The sequence below is a fragment of the Carcharhinus amblyrhynchos genome, chromosome 15 (genome assembly GCF_965287045.1).
Source record: "Carcharhinus amblyrhynchos chromosome 15, sCarAmb.v2.hapA, whole genome shotgun sequence".
Lineage (NCBI taxonomy): Eukaryota > Metazoa > Chordata > Chondrichthyes > Carcharhiniformes > Carcharhinidae > Carcharhinus > Carcharhinus amblyrhynchos.
In genome coordinates this window covers 21,367,023-21,392,541 of record NC_137338.1, presented here as the reverse complement: position 1 = coordinate 21,392,541, position 25,519 = coordinate 21,367,023, and the positions used below count along the sequence as shown (strand labels likewise).

The 25,519-nt window shown below is 42.7% G+C and overlaps 2 protein-coding genes across 9 annotated transcripts in view; one reads left to right on the top strand and one right to left on the bottom strand.

Moving 5' to 3' along the window:
- The window catches only part of cmss1 (cms1 ribosomal small subunit homolog), a 323,934-nt gene that overhangs the window by 97,184 nt on the left and 201,231 nt on the right, over positions 1–25,519 (top strand). For all 7 annotated transcript variants that reach the window (XM_080203561.1, XM_080203564.1, XM_080203562.1 and 4 more), the window contains exon 2: positions 24,381–24,491. The gene's annotated coding sequence lies outside the window, so the exon portion shown is untranslated. The remainder of the gene's footprint in view (positions 1–24,380; positions 24,492–25,519) is intronic.
- filip1l (filamin A interacting protein 1-like) overlaps positions 1–25,519 on the bottom strand; it is a 235,731-nt gene that overhangs the window by 61,822 nt on the left and 148,390 nt on the right. The window lies entirely within an intron of this gene.

Sequence of the window (25,519 nt, the reverse complement as noted above, 5' to 3'; positions counted from 1 at the left end):
TTTTCCACAGAAAAGTCCAGGTTTTGGTTTCACTTTCTCACTGGCTGTGGAAGAAGGTAGTATCTCCATCTCTCTCTCTCTCTCTCTCTCTCTCTCTCTCTGTAAAGACTTGATGAAAGTTCCAGGACTAAGAAGCCTCATTCAAAGGACCAAACATTCAAACTACCAATTCACAGCAGATGTTATAAAGCTGAAAACCCAGCATCACATAAGCTTACTTCATTCTGTGCCAGGTCTGGAGAAGGGAGTATGCCTGTGGGATGGTGTTTGACTTGGAACAACAGAGATAGTTAACTGTGAAGTTATATACTATATCACATTTGAATCTTGTAATTGATAAAAGTTATGCTAATTCTATTATATTTAACTATGTTTTTATTAAACTTTATTTGATAAAAGCTTCTTAGTGGGTCACTTGAATCATACCTGAAGTGGTAAACTACATGCTCACCCATGTCAAAATCAAATGTAATTCTCAGGGTTTAGACTATCTTCGTAAAACATCTTGGAGTTTCTGGCCTGGGTCTCAACACTATGTCCCCTAATTTTAATCTCGCCCACAGGAGGAAACATTCTCTGGGTAAAGTCCAATCAGGATTGTAAATGCTTCAACAAGGTCACATCTCATTCCTCTAAACTCCACTGGGTATAGGCCTAACTTGTTCAACCTCTCTTTATAAATGATGACCCCCATCATCTGCATGAGGTATTACTAATTGACCTTCCAGTTGGGCTCATTGAATATGAGCTCCCTGAAGATTGGTAATTAGCTGACCAGATGGAGCTGATATACTAAGTTATATATAAAGCAAGACCATGAGAGGGTCCATTAACCTTTTAGTTACAGTTGAGACCTGTTGTGTTCACTACAGACTTGTGGTTATTCTATATTCTCATTTGTACAATAAAAGCACAGTTCCTTCATATCCGACTCCTGGAGGTATTACAATAAGACGATTTTTTCATCTTAATATGTCCAGTGAGCTTTCTTTAAACTGCTACTAAAATTATTAGACAGGATTTTATGGCCTCACTCGGGCAAGATTGGAAATTCCCACCCGAGATCAACTGAGATTTCCATTGTCACACCCTCACTCACGCCAATTCCGTGGTGGGCAAGGTGGTAAAGTTCCAGCCATTGTATTATTTTTCAGAAAGGAAACCAAAACTGCATGCAGTACTCCAGATGTGACCTCGCTGAGGCCTAGCACAGCTGCAGTAAAACATCCCTACTTTTATATTCCATTTCTCTGGCAATATACGCCAATATTCTATTTGCCTTTCTGATCTGTAGTTGCGGTCTAACATTGTGATTCATGTACCAGGACACCTAGATCCCTCTGCATCACTCAGTCCTGCAATTTTTCTCCATTTAAATAGTATAACGGGCATCCTCAAATTATAAGGGCAGACATTTCACTGGAGGTTGTAATTGGATAATGATTCATTATAAAATGTTTGCTGTCTGGATGTTTTATTGGGCTATCTAGTTGGAGGCAAGCTGCTAGATTTTGATCATTTTAGTTTCTAGTAAGGATCTGAGCCCAGGGAGAATAGCCAACTTTGTTCTCTTCCTCCATATTATTTGATTTCCAGAGAGATTAGCTTTGGAAGGTGGGATGATAAATTGATGCCTTTTGTATTTGCCAATATTTTGTACGCTAATAAGAGTATGGTTTGTCACACTTTACTGTTCGAGGAGCTTCTTTTTTTTAAGCTCCTTTTAATTCTAGGTTTCATCTATTCCTCTTGTTAATTGTAGTGAAGGTTTCGTGGTGTTTTTACATGATAAAAATTTGAACAAATTAATAAAGGAATTCGAGACATTCTTGCCAGTGCTACTATTGAGCACATTTGTCAAAGCTTGACATAAGGCCCAAGTAGGAGCTTAAATGTTTCTAAGATGCAATCTTTCCGTAGATCGCGAGAAATTGGGGAGGATTGATATGTTTTACTTTTTCTAAGAAATAAATACCACAATTTTCTTGATCCCTCACTAGAGAGTGAAGGTCTGAATCAACTCCCGATGGAAACATTAAGTTTCCATTTTTTTTCTTCTATTTGTTTAACTTAATTCTTTTCTTTGTATTGATATATACTAAAGGGATGATGTAGATTACTGGTGATGGTTTAGTGTTGCTCCCTATTTATTTACTTTTCCCCTCTGCAGTTTAACAGGGCTGCCCTCCTGTATTACACGAAAGATCCCTGATCTTAAAGACTGAAAAAAATGTTTAAAAAAAAGGAATGCATTGCATTCTTGTGAAGAGACTGCAGCACTTCCACAGTGCCGTCCCTGCGCTTCAAGATTAATGTGGTCTGAAATTCGGGGGTCACTGCTCCATTGCCAGAAAGACTGTGGGGTGGGACTTCCAGGTACTCATCTGTATGATCCTATTTTAAATTCTGGGTTCACGGTACTTTTTCCGGCATTACTTGGGTGTCCCAAGACAATAATTCTAAGTTGTAGTTTTTCAACTGGCAGTTGAATGGCGGCACAGTGGTCAGCGGTGCTGCCTCACAGGGACCCGGGTTCAAAACCCGGCTTCGGTCACTGTCTGTGCGGATTCTGCATGTTCTCCCCATGTCTGCACAGGTTTCTTCCATGTGCTCCATTTTTATCCCATGGTCCGAAAGATGCGGCCTTGGCCATGCTAAATTCTCCTTCAGTGTGTCCAAACAGGTGCCGGAGAGTGACGACAAGGGGATTTTGACAGTAACTTCAATGCGGTGTTAATGTAAGCCCACCTGTGACACTAATAAATAATACATTGATTGCTCTGATCCTGATGCTGGTTTACTTGACAATGGAGGCTAGTCAAGTAGAACCCAGGATTTCTGGCAATTGTGTGTTTTGCCTTTTCAGGTGGTGTCCCCTCTGGCTGAGAGGATTGAGCCAGTAGATATTTGTCAAGAAACTTTGAACATTATACTAAAAATGGAGACCAAGCATCTGCCACAATGCATTTTCATTCTTTAGCCAGAAGGTGGCTTTGTGGAACACGTTTCTATCATTTGCCTCTCAACTTCATAATCATTTTGAATGCAAGTCTTTTTTATATTCCTCAAATGACTTTTGGCAATGTCACAAACAATTTCCTCATTTCCTCGTGACCTTTTACTATGTTTCTTCACATGTTTCTTCATCTAATCCCCTGTTAAATGTGGTGAATGACTTAGCTTCAATAGCTATTTCTGATAAACCCATCCCAAATCGCTGCTATAATTTAATTTTTCCTAATACTTCTCCTTCGTGTTCAACACAAATCAACATTTATAGACAAGCAGCTGCTTTTCAATGAACCAAAAACGCTGGAGGAAATTTAAAGCAGACATATACAAGAACTGCATGTGGAAGAAAAAAATTGTCGACTCTAATAATGGTATTGAAATAGCTAAATATCAATGTTTAAACAAAAATCTTGAAGTCTTAGTAGTCTCCATTGCTGAAGTCAATAGCGTGTTGAATTATGTGGCTAAAACAACACAGTCATGACCAAACTAGGTAGCACCCTGGTCAGACCATTTTTTGAGTATTGTGTCCTGTCTGATTGCCGAGACAGGGTGGAACAATTGGGCATTGGAGGCAGTATGGAAAAGTACCACAAGACCAGTACCTAATGTCAATTGTCTGAGCTATGAAGTAAAATTAAAGTAAGATTTATTTATTAGTCACAAGTGAGGCTTACATTAACACTGCAAAGAAGTTATTGTGAAATTCCACCTTATTGAGAAAATGAGGGCTTTTTAGCCTGGAAAGGTGGCAGCAGTGATACTATCTCAACTTAAGGGGGTAAGGTGATAGCGTGGATAGAGGATTGGTTGTCTAATAGGAAGTAGAGAGTTGGTATCAATGGGTGCTATTCTGATTGGCTGTTGGTGACTAGTGGAGTGCCGCAGGGATCGGTGCTGGGGCCTCAACTATTTACCATTTATATAGATGATCTGGAGGAGGGGGCCAAGTGTAGGGTGTCGAAATTTGCTGATGACACAAAGATGAGTGCAAAAGAAAATTGTGTGGAGGGTGTGGAAAGTCTGCAGAGGGACCTAGATAGGCTGAGCGAGTGGGCGAGGACCTGGTAGATGGAGTACAATATTAGCAAGTGTGAGGTTATCCACTTTGGCAGGAATAATAGTAGGAGGGATTACTATTTAAAGGGCGAAAAGCTACAGCATGCTATGGTGCAGAGGGACCTGGGGGTCCTTGTGCATGAGTCGCAAAAACCCAGTCTGCAGATGCAGCAGGTGATCAAGAAGGCGAATGGGATGCTGGCCTTTATAGCGAGGGGGATAGAATATAAAAGCAGGGAGGTCTTGCTGCAACTGTACAAGGCACTGGTGAGGCCGCAGCTGGAGTACTGTGTGCAGTTTTGGTCGCTGCACTTGCGCAAGGATATTTTGGCCTTGGAGGGAGTGCAGAGGAGGTTCACTAGGCTGATACCGGAGATGAGGGGGTTGGACTATGAAGAGAGGCTGAATAGACTGGGTCTGTACTCGGAGTTTAGAAGGATGAGGGGGGATCTTATAGAGACGTATAAGATAATGAAGGGGGTGGATAGGGTAGAGGTAGAGAGATTCTTCCCGCTCAGAAAGGACAGCAGGACTTAGAGGGCACAGCCTCAAGATAAGGGGGGGGGCACAGTTTAGATCGGAGTTGAGGAGGAACTTCTTCACTCAAAGGGTGATGAATCTCTGGAATTCTCTGCCCATTGAAGTGGTGGAGGCTACCTCGCTAAATATATTTAAGACAGGGGTAGATAGGTTTTTGATAGACAAGGAAATTAAGGGTTATGGGGGAGAGCTGGAATGTGGAACTGAGCCACTTCAGATCAGCCATGATCTTATTGAATGGCGGGGCAGGCTCGAAGGGCTAGATGGCCTACTCCTGCTCCTATTTCTTATGTTCTTAATAAAGGAACGGAAAAGGCCAACTTAGAAAATGAATTTTTTAAAAAGCATAAGTAACAAACATAGTAGCAAGAAGACACAAATTCAAGCTATTAAAAGGTAAATTTGGATTGGCGGCGATAACTTTTTCATTACACAAATAGTGATCAACATATGGAATAGATTTGCATGAAAACGTCTAGAGACATTAGCTGAGGAATCTTTTAAGAGGCAATTGGATTCTCAAAGTTTATTTATTAATCACATGTAAGCTTACATTAATATTGCAATGCAGTTACTGTGAAAACCCCCTAGTTGCCACACTCTGGCGCATGTTTGGGTACACCGAGGGAGAATTTAGCATGGCCAATGCATCTAACCTGTGGGATTGTCTATTTACATAGATGATCTGGAGGAGGGGGCTGAGTGTAGGGTCACAAAATTTGCTGATGACACTAAGATGAGTGGAAAAGCAAATGGCGTGGAAAGCCTGCAGAGAGATCTGGAAGGGCTGAGTGAGTGGGCGAGGACCTGGCAGATGGAGTATAATGTTAACAAATGTGAGGATATCCACTTTGGTAGAAATAATAGTAGGAAGGATTATTATTTAAAGGGCGAAAAGCTGCAGCATGCTATGGTGCAGAGGGACCTGGGGGTCCTTGTGCACGAATCACAAAAACCCAGTCTGCAGGTGCAGCAGGCGATCAAGAAGGCGAATGGAATGTTGGTCTTTATAGCGAGCGGGATAGAATATAAAAGTAGGGAGGTTTTGCTGCAACTATACAGGGCACTGGTGAGGCCACAACTGGAGCACTGTGTGCAGTTTTGGTCGCCACATTTGCAAAAGGATATATTGGCCTTGGAGGGAGTGCAGAGAAGGTTCACTAGGCTGATACTGGAGATGAGGGGGCTAGCCTATGAGAAGCGATTGAATAGACTGGTTCTGTACTCGACGGAGTTTAGAAGGATGAGGGGGGATCTTATAGAGACATATAAGATAGTGAAGGGGCTAGATAGGGTAGAGGTAGAGAGATTCTTCCCGCTTAGAAAGGACAGCAGAACTAGAGGGCATAGCCTCAAGATAAGGGAGGGTGGGTGCAGTTTAGATCGGAGTTGAGGAGGAACATCTTCACTCAAAGGGTGGTGAATCTCTGGAATTCTCTGCCTATTGAAGTGGTGGAGGCTACCTCGCTAAATATACTTAAGTCATGGGTAGATAGGTTTCTGATAGACAGGGAATTAAGGGTTATGGGGAGAAAGCAGGAAAGTGGAACTGATCCACTTCAGATCAGCCATGATCTTGTTGAATGGTGGGGCAGGCTCGAAGGGCTAGATGACCTACTCCTGCTCCTATTTCTTATGTTCTTATGAAACTGGAGCACCTGAGGAAACCAAGCAGACATGGGGAGAATGCGCACAGCCAGTGACCCAGCTAGGAATCAAACCTGAACAGTTGCTGGAGTGTGATGACTAGGGGATTTTCACAGTAACTTCATTGCAGTGTGAATGTAGGCCTACTTGTGACTAATAAATAAAAGTAAAAAACCTGGATCCCTGACGCTGTGAGGCAGCAGTGTTAACAACTGTGCCACTATCCCACCCGCCACTGTGCCACCCAGAGATTTGCAAGTAAACTTCTGAAAGCGTAAGTCTAGAAATCTTTCAAGAGGCATTGGATTCTAGGAAGGGGGACTTAAGAATTTTTGAATGGGTGAACTAAGATAGCTGAATGACTTTCCTCACCTAGAATCATCTTGTGAAAACTTATGCACAAAATATTTGGAATGAGTGTGATCAATTTTAGAGGATACACTGGAAATAATATAGGATGCTGTTGTTTAGTGGTCTTAGAACAAATTGAAACACAAATCACAGACTAAACATGTAATTCACATTTAAATAAAAAAATCAGATTTTTAAAAAAATCATAGTGCAGACCTAATGCTAAGAGTAAATTTATATTTGTTTTTCTCAAACGAATAAATCAAAGATATCTGGAGGTGCTTTAGTGTGAATGTCTACTGAAGGTCCAGTCTCAGTTCAGGGACTTTGCTGAAACAGTTTTTGGTTACAAAAATGTCAAACAAGCATTGGTACTAAGACACAATAACAGGTGATGACTTTCACAATGTAGCCATTGTCAGCAATATCCTGAGCTAACCAGAAAACTATTTCTCACAAAACGCACTTTGAAAACTAGATTTGTTTGGAGATTCTAATATTAAGGATAACTTCTCTTTCAATGGTAGCATCAACTATGTTAACATATCACATGCCTAAGGTGTTTTGACAAACATTCTAAGCTTGATGGGCACTGTTAAAACAGATATGCAAAAGGTAAGCATGACGGCTTGCCGACATGTTTGAGCGTACATAGGCTTTATATTCCTCCCTTCCAAAAACAACAGAAAATAATCCCAGGACAATGTAATGGCAGTCATTTTTAAAAACAATTGTTACATTGAAACATAAAAGATACAATCAGGAGGAGGCCATTTGGCCCTTCGAGCCTGCTCCACCATTCATTATGATCATGGCTGATCATTCAACTCAATAGCCTAATCTTGCTTGTTCCCCATAACCTTTGACCCTATTTTTCCCACGTGCTTTATCTAGCCGCCTCTTGAATGCATTCAATATTTTGGTATCAACTACTTCCTGTGGTAATGAATTCCACAGGCTCATCACTCTTTGGGTGAAGAAATGTCCCTTCACCTCTGTCCTAAATAGTCTACCCTGAATCCTCAGACTGTGACCCCCTAGTTCTGGACTCCCCCATCATCGGGAACGTCCTCCCTGCATCTATCCTGTCTAGACCTGTTAGAATTTTAAAAGTGTCTGTGATTTCCCCCCCCGCTCATTTGTTTGAACTCCAGCGAAAACAATCCTAACCTATTCAATCTCTCCTCATACATCAGTCCCACCATCCTTGCAATCAGCCTGGTAAACCTTTGCAGCATTCCTTCGAGAGCAAGAACACCCTTCCTCAGGAAAGAAGACCAAAACTGGGCATAATACTCCAGGCATGGCCTCACCAAGGCCCTGTATAAATGCTCCTGTACTCAAAACCTCTCACAATGAAGGCCAAGGTGCCATTTGCTTTCGTTACCGCCTGCTGCACTTGCATGATTACGTTCAGCGACTGGCGCACAAGGACATCCAGGTCCCACTTGCACACTCTCTCCCAATTTACAGCCATACCAGGCAAAGCAATAAATGTCAGTGACGTCCCATAAAAATTTTTTAAGAAGTGCCCCAGATTCTGGAAGAATCACAGGGGATTGGAAACCAACAAATGTAATAACTCTGAAAATTCATTATTAATGCAGGACATTTAGAAAATGATACAATCAGGCAGAGTCAGCATGGTTTTGTGAAAGAGAAATAATATTTTTTGAAAAAGCACCATGCAGTGGGTGCATAAAGGGGAACCAATAGATGTAGTGTATTTGGATTTCCAAAAGGCATTTGATAAGGTGCCACTTACACAATACAAGAACTTATGGTATTGGAAGTGATAAATTATGGATGGCGGACTGGCCAGCTAACAGGAAACAGAGAATTGGGATAAATGTGTCAATTTCAGGATGGCAAACTGTGACGAGTACCACAAAGATCAATACAGGGGCCTCAGTGGTGTTAATGTTCTAAATTAATGACTTGGATGATGGGACTAACAATATTTTACTCGGGTTTGCTGACAATATGAAGATAGGTAGGAAAGCAAGTTGTGAGGAGGATACAAAGAGTCTGCAAAAGTACGCAGATAAGTGAGTAGGCAAAAATTTGGTAGGCTGAGTATAATTGTGGGGTGGCACTTAGGCACAGTGGTTAGCATTGCAGACTCACAGCCAGGGACCTGGGTTTGATTCTTGACTTGGGTCACTGTCTGTATGAAGTCTGCACATTCTCCTGTTTGCGTGTGTTTCCTCTGGGTGCTGATGAGGTGCGTTGGCCATGCTAAATTCTTACTCAGTGTACCCGAACAGGCACTGGAGTGTGGCAACTAGGGGATTTTCATGGTAACTTCATCGCAGTGTTAATGTAAGCCTACGTGTGACACTTAATAAATAAACTTAAACTTAACTTAAGCTTATAATGTGGGAAAGTGTGCAGTTGCCCATTTTTGCAGGAAGAATAGAAAAGCAGAATATTATTTAAGTGGAGAGAGAATACCGAATGTTGCAGTACTTTGGGGAACCTTGTACATGAATCTTAAAAGGTAAGCAAAGAGTACATCAAGTAATAATGAAAGCCAGTGGAATGTTGATTGCAAGGGGATGGAGTAGACCAAAATTAGATGGGTGAGTGAGGAGGAATTTTTTTACATAAAGGGCTGTGGATCTTTGGAATTCTCTGCCCAGAGGGCTGTGGAAGCTCAACGTTGTGTGTTTAAAGCAGAGATTAATGGACTTCTGATTAACAATAAAATGTAAAAGGTTATGCGGATAGTGGGTGTAAAAAGCACTGAAGGGCAATTAGGAATGGAAAATAAAATGTCAGTCTTGCCAGTGACGCCCATAACCCAAGCATGTATACCTCCCAAAAAAAAAGCCCGACTCTTCCGTTTAGATAACCAGACCTCCAACATGAATCACCACATTTAAGACAAGGAAAAGAAAACTTAGATGATGGTTTAAGCTAGTACAGTTGCAATTTTTTTCTCATTTTGGATTCAAATCAATGCAAAGAGATTGTTATGGGTTTTGCTGATACTAGTGCTGTCAATGAATTTTGGTGTGGTCTACCTGCAGGTATCAATTGATTTCCATCATTGCTTTGGCAGTATTAACATTCTTGTTTCTTTACAATCCTTTGAACTTTTTATTTGACAAAGTTCTATCACAGGAAACTTTGTCACCCTTATAGGCTCTGACTTATCTATCACTGGCATTTGGTTGCAATGTAATGTACCAACTGTTCAGCAAGTTCAATCTGGGGAATGAATCTAATTTCAGAAATGGGGAGGTGAGAGATTGACATCTCATTTTTAGAAGTGGACAAAAACCAGTGACTGAATCATTTGGTCCTGTTATGCAAACTATAAATGAAGTAAATTCTAATCTGAAAGACCCTCTCAGTGTAAACTAACATGGGGCTGCCTTATCTAAGCTCTGCTGAGCTTCTATACTGGCAATGTAGTGTTTACTGACGTGATCCTTCCAGTTCATGTCTCTTACAAGGATATTTTGGCCTTGGAGGGAGTGCAGAGGAGGTTTACTAGGCTGATGCTGGAGCTGAGGGGGTTGAGCTATGAGGAGAGGCTGAATAGATTAGGCTTGTACTCATTAGAGTTTAGAAGAATGAGGGGAGATCTCATTGAGATGTATAAGATGATGAATGGGATGGATAGGATAGAGGTGGAGGGACTCTTCCCGCTCAGAAAGGATAGTAGGACTAGTGGGCATAGCCTCAAGATAAAGGGGGGGTGGTTTAGAACAGAGTTGACGAGGAACTTCTTCACTCAAAGGGTGGTGAATCTCTGGAATTCTCTGCCCGTTGAAGTGGTGGAGGCTGCCTCGCTAAATATTTTTAAGAAGCGGGTTGATGGGTTTTTGATAAGAGAGGGGATTAAGGGTTATGGGGAGAGGGCGGGAATGTGGAACTGAGCCACGACAGATCAGCCATGATCTTATTGAATGGCGGGGCGGGCTCGAAGGGCTAGTTGGCCTACTCCTGCTCCTATTTCTTATGTTCTTATGTTCTTACCAACTTCTATAGCTGCACCATAGAAAACATTCTTTCTGGTTGTATCCCAGCTTGGCATGGCTCCTGCCCTACCCAAGACTGCAAGAAACTACAAAAGGTCGTGAATGTAGCCTAATCCATCACGCAAACCAGCCGCCCATCCATTGACTCTGTCTAAACTTCCTGCTGCCTCAGCAAAGCAGCTAACATAATTAAGGACCCCACCCACCCCGGATATACCCTCTTCTAGCTCCTTCTGTCAGGAAAAAGATACAAATGTCTGAGGACGTGTACCAACTGACACAAGAACAGCTCCTTCCCTGCTGCCTTCAGACTTTTGAATGGACCTACCTTGCATTAAGTTGATCTTCCTTTATTCCCTAGCTATGACTCTACTCTCTCGTTTCCTTCTCTATGAACGGAATGTTTTGTCTGTATAGTGCGCAAGAAACAGTACTCTTCACTGTATGCTAATATATGTGACAATAATAAGTCAAATCAAAATGTTGTACATGTACGTATTTATCACATGCGCAGTGGCACTTGGGGAAAAATAAAACAGATTTTTTTTCCCTTTTTCACAGATTCTGAAAAAGTACTGTGCTGGTAATGTAGTCAGCACCGATGGTAAACTGTTGGTTTGTTTCACTACATGCTGTCAGCTTGGTGCTCCGAATTTGATCTTGTGGCAGTTCAAACCTTTTGGTCATCAATTTTATCCTCCTGTATTTGAAACCATGGCCGAAATACTCCAATCTTACGCACCCCACCGCCAGTATCAGCCCAGAGAGGAGAATTTGGCGCTTAGCCAAAACTCCACTCACTGTAGCAGGACCGGAGAATCCCCGGCACGAGTAAGGCCAGAGAATTCTGGCCCATGTTTCTCACGGGCAGTTAGGGATGTGTAATAAATGTTGGCCTAGCCAGCGATGGCCACATCCTGCGGAGAAATAAAAAGAATTTGCTCTATAAGTTGGATTAGTTGACAATAGGAACAAAGTTAAGAAAAAAATGGATTGGTGGGTGGTAAAATGTTGGTAGTGGATATATTTTGATTCTAAAGCTTGAAATGCAGACATATAAAAATACCATCATTGCCCATATGCTTACTGTTGTTGCCATTGTGACTTCTAAGCAAAGAAAATGATGCAAGCTATTAAAACACAACAATGACTGTGTCTACAGTGTAAGCTGATACAATAATAGGTGCAGCTGGAGGCGTGACAGAGGCAGAATATGGAAGCTTTCCGAAACTTGCATATTTCTCATTTTCCCAACTGCAATTTCACTGATATTGTGTGTGCGCGCGTGTGTGCATGTGTTCCCTCAAATGAAGGGATCTTGCAGTATAGTATCAGACGTGCAGCCCCCAGGCACAGATTGGAAGCGGTGACAGGGGCTGCTGAGTACCAAGTCAGGCTATCTATAAGGCCCTTTGTCTCAATTGTTTGCTTCAACCCCATTGCCCTCACCCTTTTCACACCCTCGCCCCCACCAAACCCCGTGTCCATACATATGAATTTATTTCAATGCATACCCTGACCTATCTCTAATGGTCTTTCATACCTTTCCTGCCAGTTCATCTTCCACCCACACCACCCCAATTAGGCCAAATGTCAATGGTAATGCCAGCTCATAACTCCTTATAGTTCCTATGCCAACTTGGTGCCAACAACCTTTGCTATTATATCCTCCATACCATCTATCCCTGGATTTACCATGGGCAGACCTCAGGAGCCAGGCTGAGGTTAAATAAAGTTCTAAGTATGTATTACAGATTTTTTCACTACATAAAAAAACTTATTCATGAATGCCCATTTAATACACTCAAATTCCCTCAAGCATTTAATCCATTATAAAAACAGAAATTGCACTGGTAACTCCTCAAAGTTAGCCAAAAGCAGGAGGGTTTGGAATACTAGTTTCAGGTTCAATAGCAGCAAGAGATCCTGCTAATTTAGAGTTATGCTGTCTAATGCAACCTGTGGTTAAACAGACCTGTGCAAGTTGTGTACTCTCCAAGTTTTTAAGAAAATGGCCATTTGGACAAGGCACTACCAGGTGCTCATGAAATGATACCCCAGCATGATTCAAAACTTAGAGAAGAAAAATTGCGAATTGCAGGAAACTGTGGGAGGTTGGTGTATAATCATAGAATACCTACAGTGCCATTTGGCCCATTGAGCCTGCACTGACAACAATCCCATCCGGGCCTTGTCCCCGTAACCCCATGTATTTACCCTGGTAGCCCCTTTGACGCTAAGGTGCAATTGAGCATAGCCAATCAACCTAACCTACGCAATCTTTGGAATGTATGAGGAAACCAGAGCACCGGAGGAAACCCACGCAGACACAGAGAGAATGTGCAAACTCCACATACACAGTGACCCAAGGCCGGAATTGAACTCGGGTCCCCGGCACTGTGAGGCAGCAATGCTAATCACCATGCCACCTTGGTGTGTGGAGAGAAGTGAAGAAGGAATTGACCTCCTTTGGCGAGTATCTGATTTATGATTACCTCTCTTTATTCTGTGCTGTACCATAGAGAAACTGGCAGCTCTAGTCTACCACCTTCCAGAGTTGCCCAATGTCGAGCGTGTTGTGCTGTCTGTGGTTGAGAATTTATCTCAACATATCTGCCACTTCCTGCATTGCTGCCTTATACGGAGGTTCCATGTTTTTGTCCGTTTAAATTAGGTTACCTTACATTAGATCATTTCCTTTATTCTTAGAGAAACGATTAGCTGACTGGTTATTTTCCTATTTAATATTTGTTTCAGGAAGGTACAAATGGTGTAATGTATGTACAGCTTTTTCCTTTCACTTTACTACTCCCTCAGGAAAGCCACAAATGAGAAAGTTTTGTAAAACCTTGGCACTTCTAGGTCCTGTGGAATTGCAGATAAAAATGTTCTATTAGTCGGGACAAAGACTTAAATTTGTTTTGTACGTACAAGGAACAGTTGTTGGGAATTGATTTTATTTCCATTTAAGTGCACTGGATCACAATACTTTGTGTAATATACACACACATTAGGTAGATAGAGTGAGTTGCCTTTTAAAGGATGCTCTGAGCACAGGCGATCCTCCTATTTTGCAGGTAATTTGTAAGGCTGGTTTCACACTTATCTCCTAAAATTTGATTTAGATCCATTTTCTGCAGCATGTGATTTGATTTGATTTTGATTTGATTTGTTATTGTCACATGTATTTAGCATACAGTGAAAAGTATTGTTTCTTGTGCGCTATACAAAGCATAGAGAAGGAAAGGAGAGAGTGTTACAGTCAGAGCTAGGGTATAGAGAAAGATCAACTTAATGCAAAGTATGTCATTCAAAATTCTGATGGCAGCAGGGAAGAAGCTGTTTTTAAGTCGGTTGATACGTGATTGCAGACATTTGTATCTTTTTCCCGATAGAAGAAGGTGGAAGAGAAAATGTCTGGGGTGCGTGGGGTCCTTAATTATGCTGGCTGCTTTGCCGAGGCAGCGGGAAGTGGAGACTGAGTCAATGGATGGCAGGCTGGTTTGTGTGATGGCTTGGGCTACATTCACAACCTTTTGTAGTTCCTTGCAGTCTTGGGCAGAGCAGGAGCCATACCAAGCTGTGATACAACCAGAAAGAATGCTTTTTATGGTACATCTGTAAAATTTGGTGAGAGTTGTAGCAGACATGCCAAATTTCCTTAGTCTTCTGAGAAAGTAGAGGCGTTGGTAGGCTTTCTTAAGGATAGTATAGCATGGGGGGGACCAGGACAAGTGATCTGGACATCTAAAATCCTGAAGCTCTCAACCCTTAAGAAGTGACAGTTTGGGTTCATAGAATAGAATCCTTACAGTACAGAAGGAGGCCATTCGGCCCACCAAGCCTGCAGTGACAACAATCCCACCCAGGCTTCAGAGCGTTTGGGCACCATTGCGCAGCAACCCCATCCCCTCCTCCGAGCTCAGACTGGACTGGAAGACCTCATTCTTCACCCCATGGGTATTGGGACGCTCCTCCTGCATTGGCGTTATGTTTCCCCCACCCGGTCCCTGACATGTGTCACCAGCATTGGGACATCGGAGCCTTCCTGATGGATCTCCTGCACCCACCCCCTCCCCCCTCCGCCCCTCTAACCACCACCCCTCCAATAGACCACTGCCCCTCCTTCATCATGGTCGCTATTTGTGCCCCACTCCCTCAGTAATGTCCTTAGCACACTGGCAGTACCCAACTGGCTGTTCAGTGGTCACTGTTGGAGACCATCGGAGTTCAAGTTGGGCCCCGCCAGGTGGTACTACTCAATGGCACCCCACAACCATGACCACCTGGGGGGCTTCAGTGGCCTCCGAGCCTCCTGGCGTGACCACCATGTTAGGTCTCCGCTAGTGGAAACCAGTAATGATTACCATCATTACTGCAGTGTGCTGGTGAATTCCGTGAGCTGTGATTTGAACAGAACAGATATAAATGCTACTTTAAACATGCCAAACGGCTTCCTGCCCTTTGCGCCATTAGAAAGAGGCCGGGAGAATCTCAAACTACTTGGGCTGGGTACAGAAGGGTTCTTTGGGCCTGCATGGGGCTGGTGCGATCTAATAATAGTGCGTCGAGGTCAGAGAATCCTCCCCAGAATCCCAGCAGAAAAAAGAGGATTTTCAGTAAGGCGAGCAGGCAGTAGCAACAGTTGGGGTAGATTTAAGGAAAAGCAAAGAATATAAAATTCTGGTTGCCTGTAGAAATAATGCAATTACAAGAGAAATAAATGCAGAGAACACAGAAGCTTGGAGCAAAAATAACGTGAGTTATGCTGAATGATTTTAGTTGCCAGAGAGATGGGAAGAAACTGAACAGCAAATCACGGAGGCAGGAATTTTGAGAGTATATTCTGGGAAGTTTTCCGGATTGATTTTATTTTAGAACCAACAAGGGAACATGCCATACTTAGTGATGTGTAGTGAAACGGAAATCATTTGCTATCTGACGTTATGGGAACATCTTGCAAGCGGTGACGATAGTATGGTTGAATTTGACACTGGCAAGGAAGAATCATAAACTGAGGGACTTTTTTTTCCATAAACTTTCAAGGGATGAGACATAAACTGAGTACAGTAAATGGGTCTGGACTGTTAAATGGTAAATTGACAAGCAGTGGGAAGCATTTGAAGTGGTTTCTTTGGTAGAATACAAAACCAGTACATAAAAGGCAAAAAGCTAAGCTTGTGTAATTAAGCAACCATGGTCAACAAATGAGGTAAGGTGCAGTAACAAGCTAAAAGAGAAGACTTGCGCAAAAAGCAAAGGAGTCCAGTGGACTAGGAAAGCTATATAAAGCAATACAAATGCGCGGAAAGCAAATATGAGATAAACATTGCAATGGATCAAAGCTAACAATAAATGTTTTCAAAGTATTATGAAGTAGGAAATAAAAGCAGCAACTTAAATTTGTATTGCATGTAATGAAAAAGCAATATAAAGCAAAGCATCACACCAAGTTATATAAGGAGCTATTCGGTTACAAGGCCAAAAACTTGGTCAGGGAGCTAAGTTTTAGTAAGTGTCCTAAAGGAGGAAAGCAAATTGGACAGGTCTTGAGTGTAGAAAGTAAAAAAAAATTATTTATTAGTCAAATTAAGGCTTATATTAACACTGCAAAGAAGTTACTGTGGAATTCCCCGAGACCTCTCCACTGTTGTCCAACTGGATGGGACTGCTCTCACCTGGCTCCATTCTTACTTATCTGATCATATCTGGAGAATCACTTGCAATGGCTTAGCTTCCTGCTCCTGCACAGTTACCTCTGTTCTCCCCATGCCTGGTGACCTCTCCTTGACCCTGTCCTATTTTTCAATAACGTGCTTCCCCTTGGCGACATCTTCTGAAGATAGGGGGGTTAGTTTTCATATGTACACTCATGACACCAGTCTTATCTCATCACCACACCTCCTAACTCGCCCACATTTGCTAAATTATCAGACTGCTTATCCTACATCCAGTATTGGATGAGCAGACCTTTCCTGCAATTTCCTCCATTTCTTAGCACTGACTCTATCCATCTCCATGGCCACAATCTGAGGTTAAGCCTGTCTGTTCGCAACCTTGATCCTGAGATAGAAAGGGTTGTGAATGAAACCCAGTCCATCACACAATCCAGCTTCTCATTCATTGACTGTGTCTACATTTCCCACTGCCTCGGAAAAGCAGCCAGCATAATTAAGGGCCACATGCACCCAGGACATACTCTCTTCCACCTTCTCCCCTCAGGAAAAAGATACAAAGTCTGAGGTCACGTACCAACTGACTGAAGGACAGCTTCTTCCCTGTTGTCATCAAACTTTTGAATGGACCTACCTCACACTAAGCTGATCTTTCTGTACACTAGCTATGACTGTAACATTACATTCTGCACTCTCTCTTCTATGCACGGTATGCTTTGTCTGTATAGCGCGCAAGAAACAACACTCTTCACTGTATGCTAATACATGTGACAAAAATAAATCAAATCAAAATCAAAGAGGTGAGGTTCCATCACTTAAATGTGCCATCACTTAGAACCTCCTATTTCTACCTCTGTAACAATATGTGTATTCATTGGACTTGGGCATTGCTGATTGGGCCAGCATTTATTGCCCATCCCTAGTTGACAGAGAGCAGTTCAGAGTCAACCATATTGCTGTGGCTCTGGAGTCACATGTAGGTCAGACCAGGTAAGGACAACAGATTTCTTTCCGTGGAGGACATTAGTGAACCAGATGGGTTTTTCCAACAATCAATAGTGATTTCATGATCATCAGTAGATTCTTAATTCCAGATACTTTTTATTGAATTCAAATTCCACTATTTGCCATGGCGGGAATGTGGGTCCCCAGAGCATTAGTGATAATACCACTAGGCCATCACCTTGTCTCATTGCCCAACTTTGCCCTTGTTTCAACTCATTTGCTTCTGCTGCTGAAACCCTTGTTCATGCTTTCATTATGTTTATTCCTATGGACTTCTGGCTGGTTTTCCACATTCTAACTTCCATAAACTTGTCATCTGAAACTATCCTGCTCCTGTCCTAACTCACAGCAAGTCACCTTCCCCTATCATTCCTGTGCTCGCTGACCTAAATTGGTTCTCATTCAAGCAATGTCATGTTTATAAAGTTCTCATCCTTGTTTTTAAATCTCTCCACGGCCTCGCTCCTCCCCACCTCTGTAATCTCCTTAAGCCCCGCTGCCATCCAAGATACTGATGCTCCTCTAATTCTGGCCTCTTGTGAGCCTCTAATTTTATTTGCTCATCATTGATGGTCCTGCCTTTAGTTGCCTCGTGCCCAAGCTGGGCCTTGCAGATAGCCATTGCCTCTGGGTAAAATGTGCTGAGACAGAAGTATGTTGGTGAGATCTCCTGAAGGACTGGGTTCTAAAATTCCACTCCCCCCCTCCCCCCACCTCCAAATCCACATCTACAGTTTTGGGAAAACTCCAGCCGGGTAATCAGTACTTTGTACTGAATGTCTTCACAGTAGAAGAAATGGTTTAAAGTGGCAGTGTTACAAGAGAAAATGAATGGTCACTCTGAGAAGTCCTGGAGTGACAGCACTTGAATAATTTGGTATTACGTAAGCAAAAAAATCTTCTGAGTTCAACTATATAATCCACTATTGCTGTACCCTGCCAAAATGCTCAATACTCCAAGATTATCCAGGAATGCAAAGATACCCTTGGTGTCTTTTTTCACTTTACAAGCCATCTCCTTAAGTCTCTATCCCCTGCCCATCACTCTGTGTCCAGGAGCAGGGATTTATCTGCCACTAACATAAAGCTATCTATTCAGCTGTGGTTGCTGAACCCCTCCTTTTGCCTTGCCTGCTAAGTCATTTTCTTCAAGATTTTCCACTGCTCCAGATGCGTCTTCCTTTCATTTTTCCTGTGTCTTGACAGTTCCAATGCTCCTCAGGCTGGCCTCCCATCCAATGTTCCCTTTAGGCCATGGCAACCCAAAAGTCCTGACCTATTCAATCTCTCTCTGTAACTCAGCTTCTCAAGTCCCGGCAACATGCTCGTGAACCTTCTCTGCACTCTTCCAACCTTAATTCTAGATATTTTTTATTGAATTCAGATTCCATCATCTGCCGTGACGGGATTCGAACCCAGGTCCCCAGAACATTAGCTGAGTTTCTGGATTAATGGTCTAGTGATTATAGCAGTGGGCCATTGCCTCCCCTTAACGACTGAACTACGTCATAAGTTCACATGTCTGCTTTTAGTCCACACATCTAATGTCTGCCCTCCTTATTCTTGTACAGATTCACTTTTATAAAAACATAACCTAATTCCAAACCCTTTCTGTGGAGAAAAAATGCATTTGGATCACTGGAAATGTCAGGCAGGAAGGGTCCCCATTTCCCAGTAATCCAGATTTTGCTGTAGAGAAAGGGCAATTAAGGTCGGCCAAGGAAAAGGTTTACCAATGAACATAATTTAGGACTACATCAGTCAGTTCGGGAGGGAAAGGGACTTGCTGCTTTAATGCCAGCTGCGCAAGATCCACATCCTGCCACCACACGTACACACTCACTGTAGTAATGTGTTTAGAGTTTGTTTACGGTTTAGAATATTTGGTAACCACAGCTTTAAAAGCTAAGTTGTGTTTGAGGAAACATAACCATGACAACCGTCTCAATATCTTCTGAGAAGCGTCTCTGGGAAGACATCTTTTTGCATCCTGTTTTGTAAATAAAATGGATCTGTATGTTCTCATTTCTGCTGAGACCTCCATCCCCGACTGCATGAACTGTGTTCCTTAGTTTGTGCGTTGTTTTTTACATTTCTCACATGCAAACATCTCTCCAGTTGGGGCTTTGTTTAGTTGAATAACAACAAGTTTCAGGTGCTCATTAGCTGACATATCAAATATGGTTTGTGAGTTGTGATCGCTCAACTGCATTCAAAATTCCTGCCTGAGGTGCTCCCTGATTTCCTTTTGGGCAGGAAATTACTCTTCCTTCCCCTGCCTGAGTCTGATCAGGGATAAACGTTCTGTTAGGTGGATGCCGAAGGAGCTCTGAGCTGTCTTGACAGAACAAAGGTGTTTCTCCAACCTCAACAAAGCTTCTGTGTCTTATGGGACATGTGCATCTGGTAATGTTATGCCTGAGCAAAACATTATCTAAATAATCTTAGAATACTGCGTGCTTTTTGCATTACTGAACAGGTAAAACAAACTCAGGAATGTTCTACAACCTTTTCACGGATACTGTAAAACAGAATCTCCACTATTGTTTGAATTGATCAGTCAAACTTCCTGGATAGTTTGGAACCTCTGTTTTATCAGAGAATCCCTACAGTGCAGAAAGAGGCCATTCGGCTCCTCAAGTCTGCACCGACAACAATCCCACCCAGGTCCCATTCCTGCAGCCTCATGTATTTAACCTCCTAATCCCTCTGACACTAAGGGGCAAGTTAGCATGGCCAGTGCACTTAACCAGCACATCTTTGGACTGTGGGAGGAAACCGGAGCACCTGGAGGAAACCCACTCAGACGTGGGAAGGACATGCAGACTCTGCACAGACAGTGACCCAAGCCAGGAATCAAACTCGGGTCCCTGATGCTGTGAGGCAGCAGTGCTAACCACTGCCACCGTGCCACCCCATCAATATTTAGGTGTTTTGAGTAGCGTGTGATTTTCCAGGTTACATTCAGCCAGTCTGTTCTGTTGGAATCTGAATGGGAACATTCTATTCATGGCCATTTGTTATAATTAGTTATTGTATAATATTTATGATGGTTTAAGTTAATTCTACATGTTCCTTTTGAGTATATGGGTGGCATAGTGGGTGAGCACTTCCACAGCACAGCTCCAGAGACTCGGGTTCAATTCCGGCTGTGGGTAACTATCTGTGTGGAATTTACACGTTCTCCCCGTGTCTGTGTGGGTTTCCTCCAGGTGCTCCAGTTTCCTCCCAGAGCCCAAAGGAGTGCGAATTAGGTGGATTGGCCATGCTAAATTGCCTTCCAAGATGGATTAGCTATGGGAAATGTGTCTGGTAAAGGGGAAAGGGTCAGGGAGAAGGCTTGACTCTGTCAGAGAGTCAGTGCAGACTTGATGGGCCAGATGGCCTCTTTCTACACTGCACAATGCTTCTTTTTTGGTCTTTATTCTCACAACGACAACACCTTTTAAAAAGCCCCATCCATCCACGTATGAGTTCATCCCTTGCCAGGCTTCTGTGAAGAGCGCTCCAATTGTTTGTTATTTTTAGTCATTTGTGCTTGGATTTTCATTAAATAAAAGTGCATCACCAATGCACTAGCTCAGAAAAGGTGTCTAGGTGCTGTACAATACGAACTTGGAAAGGAATGGCATGGGGATAATGTTATGAAATTGCCTGAAGGGTTAGCATCATCTCATCTGGGTTTAATTCTTCACTATGCGGGAGGGAATTTCATTCGAGGAAGGAAGATTACCCTACAGATTAGGCACCCTTAATAGATATCTGGGAATGGGAAAATGCTGGAATTAATTGGAGTTGAAATTCCATTAGCTTTGAGAGTGACTCTCTCGTGGTATATGCATAGCCTTTGAAGGTCAAAATTAAGTTGCAGGCCTGTGACTCATCCATATTTTGTAATCTATATTATAAACTCAGTCAAATGCTAACCATGTTAAAAATTAAACAAAAATGTGGAAAAATTACTTCAAAGAAGCTCTGCACCATCACCATAGATTAAAACTTTCATCCCACTCTCAAATTACTCTATTACTGTGGTTCAATTTTTAAAAAATTGGAATAATTGACATAATATTTATCCAATAATGCTACGCTAATAGATAAATGAATATCAGTGGAGTTTTTAGATCTGGCTACCCCATTTGAATTTTGCTAATGTACAATTTGGAAAAAAAAATTGGAAAAAGCAACATAAACCAAGAGTGAAATCAAAAATTAAATGCTAAAAAATCTCAGCATCTGTAAGGAGAGAAAAGAGCTGATGTTTCGAGTATAAATGCACAAGAGTGATCCTGCCATAGTATAAAGGGTTAATAGCTGGGATATGGTAATATATGATGTAGATGATAACGTACCACTGACACCAGCCAAACATGTGTTAGATTCTTTTGTATGTGTGAGAGACAGAGAGAAAGGTTGGAACACCCTGCCTTGGAATAAACATGCCTACTCTGCAATCTATTGTGGTGTAGTGTGAACAAACAGATGTCAAGCAGATACCAGAGCATGTCTATAGTTTATCTACTGTCCAAGTCCCGAGCCAAGAGTCCAAGATAGAAGGACTATCTCAGAACATGGTTGCAGCTGCACACAGTGGTTAGCCCTACTGCCAGGGGCCCGGGTTTGAGTCTTGGGCGATTGTCTGTGTCAAGTTTGCATGCTCTCCCTGTGTCTGCGCGTGTTTCCTCTGGGTGCTCTGGTTTCCTCCCACAGCCCAAAAGAACTGCTGGTTAGGTGCATTGGCCATGCTGAATTCTGCTGAACAGGTGCCGGAGTGTGGTGTCTAGGGGATTTTCACAGTAATTTAGTTGCAGCATTAATGTAAGCCTACTCATGACAACAATAAATAAACTTAAAAAAAACTGTGGTGACATTAATGGACATAGATCAGACTTTCAGTGTTTACTGCCCTTTCAATTATCCTGAAACCTACACTCTGCTCCCAGCAGTGTTGCTGAAGTGCTGTCCCCTTCTGCAGATGATGATATCCTACCCGATGCAGAAGTGTACCCGCATGTCATCAAGAAATCTTCCCTCAGGACAAAGCATGCTGCGGGAGGTTGAATTTTCCAGCACTGTGACTTGGGGAGCTCTAGAGTAGGAGTTGGGGTTGGGTAGAATCTGTAGTTGTTGGAAGGGAGTTACAGAAAAGGAATATAAATGATTGAAGACATCGAGCTGAATCTTCCAGCCCTTTCATTGGGGAGATCTTCTGTCCAAATAAATAATAACTGCTTGCACTGGGTACCCCAGTGGTATGGCCAACAAGCAACCCCAAATGTGTTTGACGTTAATGGGACCAGAATGTCTCACGCTTCCCAGTGGGGAGCTACTTCGACACTGGATGCACCACAGAGGTGCCAGAAAATTCTGCCCTACTGCGTTGTTGTTGAAAATGGGGCAGTAGCTTTGGAGAGGGGAGATGTCATGTAACAGGTAACAGATGTGACATGTTAATGTATGACATGGATGATGGTGTACCCCTGAGATCAGTCAACCTTGTGTTAGACTCTCAGGAGTGGTTGGAACACTGTGACTAGGAGAAAATCCCTGGGGTGGCACGGTAGCACAGTGGTTAGCACTGCTGCCTCACAACACCAGGGAACGGGGTTTGATTCCCGGCTTGGGTCACTGTCTGTGTGAAGTTTGTATGTTCTCCCTGTGTCTGCGTGGGTTTCCTCTGGGTGCTCCGGTTTCCTCCCACGCTCTGAAAGATGTGCTGGTTAGGTGCATTGATCCGAACAAGCACCGGAATGTAGCGACTAGGGGAATTTCACAGTCACTTTATTGTAGCGTTAATGTAAGCCTTACTTGTGACCCTATTAAACTTTACTTTTAAAAATGTACACTCTGAAATTAGATGTAATACTAGTAAGCAAGTGTTAAGCAGGTATTGGAGTATGTCTACAGTCTGTCTACTGATCAAGTCCCACACCTGGAGTACAAGATACAAGGATCCAATCTCAGGACTCCTGTCACCTTCTAAATTTTCAAAGTGTTGGGAACCAGATGCAAATTTGCAACTTCAGCAAAGCTCTGATAACCCAAAACTAATAGTAATGTGAAGTTTAAAAGAAAAACATAGCAATTTTGCATCCTGTAAAGGGAACCATTCAGCTTGTTGCACTTTTAACAACTCAACCTACCTGATTGTGTTCCCCATCATTCCATCTCTTTTCCAAATATCATTCCCAGACCCCTGCTGTTACAAAAATATTCTGACAAAATCTTACTTCAGTTGTTTGGTGGTGATCTGAGATGTATGGACGCACTGACTAATGGAAGTCATTTTATCCCATGTTACAAATTTCTTGTCCACTCTAAACTGTTAGTGACACCAGTTACTACTATAAAGGCTGAAACCTCTTGCGTAAGAACTTAAGAAATAGGAGCAGGAATAAACCATTCACCCCTTGAGCCTGCTACACCATTCAATAAGATTATGGTTGACCTGATTGTGGCCTCAATGCCACTTCCCTTCCTGTGCCTCCCCCCGCATAACTCTTGACTTCATAGTGAACTAAAAATCTGTCTGGCTCAACCTTGAATGTATTCAATGACCCAGCCTTTCTTGCTCACTGCAGAACAGAGTTCCAAAGACTACTGACCCTCAGAGAGAAGAAATTCCTCCTCATCTGTCTCTTGAATGAAGACTCTTTGGGTGCGACTTTACAGCCTCGCTTGTCCCGAGGTCAACAAACTTTTCCAGTGTCCGCCCCTCGCCCGCTCTGATTCCTGGGGCAGGCGGGGCAGTACAATTTAGTTTCAGACTGTGCATCCCAGTTCTAGATTTCCCCCACAAGAGAAAATATCCTTTCAGCATCTGCCCTGTCAAACCCTGTCAGAATCGTTTGACTCAATAAGCTCAAGAGGCTGTTTGTATTGCCTAATTTGTAAAATGCAGGTCGTGCATGAGTAACTTAGTTGCAGATTTGAGGAAAACATTGTACTAATGAATGTTGTATATATCAGTTATCAGAAGGCATTTGATAAAGCTCTGCATAATATGCTTGTTAGAAACATACAGTACTTTGAGTGGTCAACGCCTGTACTTTTAAGGAATTTTCCCCTATTTAGACCTTTGCCTTTTGTCCTTTATTTCTAGGACAGTCTGTGAGAAATTGAGCCTCGGAGTCCTGAGCTGTGATTTGAGCGGGCATCTGCAAGATCGTGTGTTGGCCAGCAGAGAGGTTGTTGTGACCCTTCAAGTTAAGTTGTAAGTTTGAACTGCGTTAAACCTCCCATACTCCTAATGGTAACCAGGAACCCCGTCCCTAATCTCCTCCTCTTCATGCTCACCAATGCCCATCCCCTGATCATCAGAAATAATATCCTCCAACCCCTACTCATCCTCAAATTGGCCACCAGAACCCGCCTTCCCCACCCAGTTCCACTGTTGAAAAGTGCCTTATTTTGCTTCACTTGAGTTGGTCTTGGTCACCCAAAACATGTTTAGGAAGGATATCTTCCTACAAGTGGAGCAGAGGGACGAGTTACTTCAGTTAAATAAATAAGTTAGAGACATTAGAATGGCTCTCGTTGGGGAAGAGAGGGGTAAGAGGGGTCTGGACAGAGTAGACAGAGAGAAACTGTATCCATAGGTGGAAGGATGAAGCATGAGAGGGCACAGGTTTAATGTAATTGGCCAAAAACGCAATGGAGGGAAGAAAAGCTTTCTCATGCACCAAATGGTTAGGATTTGGAATGCAATGCCTGAGAATGTGGTGCAGGGATGTTCAATCGAGACAGTCAACAGGAATTGGATCATTGGCTGAAAAGGAAAAATGTGCAGGCCAATGGAGGGAAAGCTGGGGATAGCACCATGTGAATTGTTCCTTCAGAAGGCCAGCACAGACACTATAGACTGTACGGGCGCTTACTGCGTCATGACCATCCTATAAATTTAAGCAGTAGCATAATCCAGAGGTTTATCAGTAGAACCTCCACCACCACCCCGCCTCCCCCCTCACCCTTTGTGATCTGAAGTAAATAATGTTTTTTTTTGTATATACCTTTGTGTGCATTCCACCCAGTAGACAGAAAAACACTCGGTGGGCTAAGGGCAGAACAATGTCTTATTATCCCTTGGCAACTCTTGCCACTGATCAGGCGCTTTGCTCCAATTTCATGGCCGGCTGCTTATTTCCAGCCTTTTGATTCAATGTGATAGTCACATGAAAATGCTGTAATTTCCGGATACTTGACGGCAACAGGGAAGAAGATTGTCCTCTGCCACACAGCAGC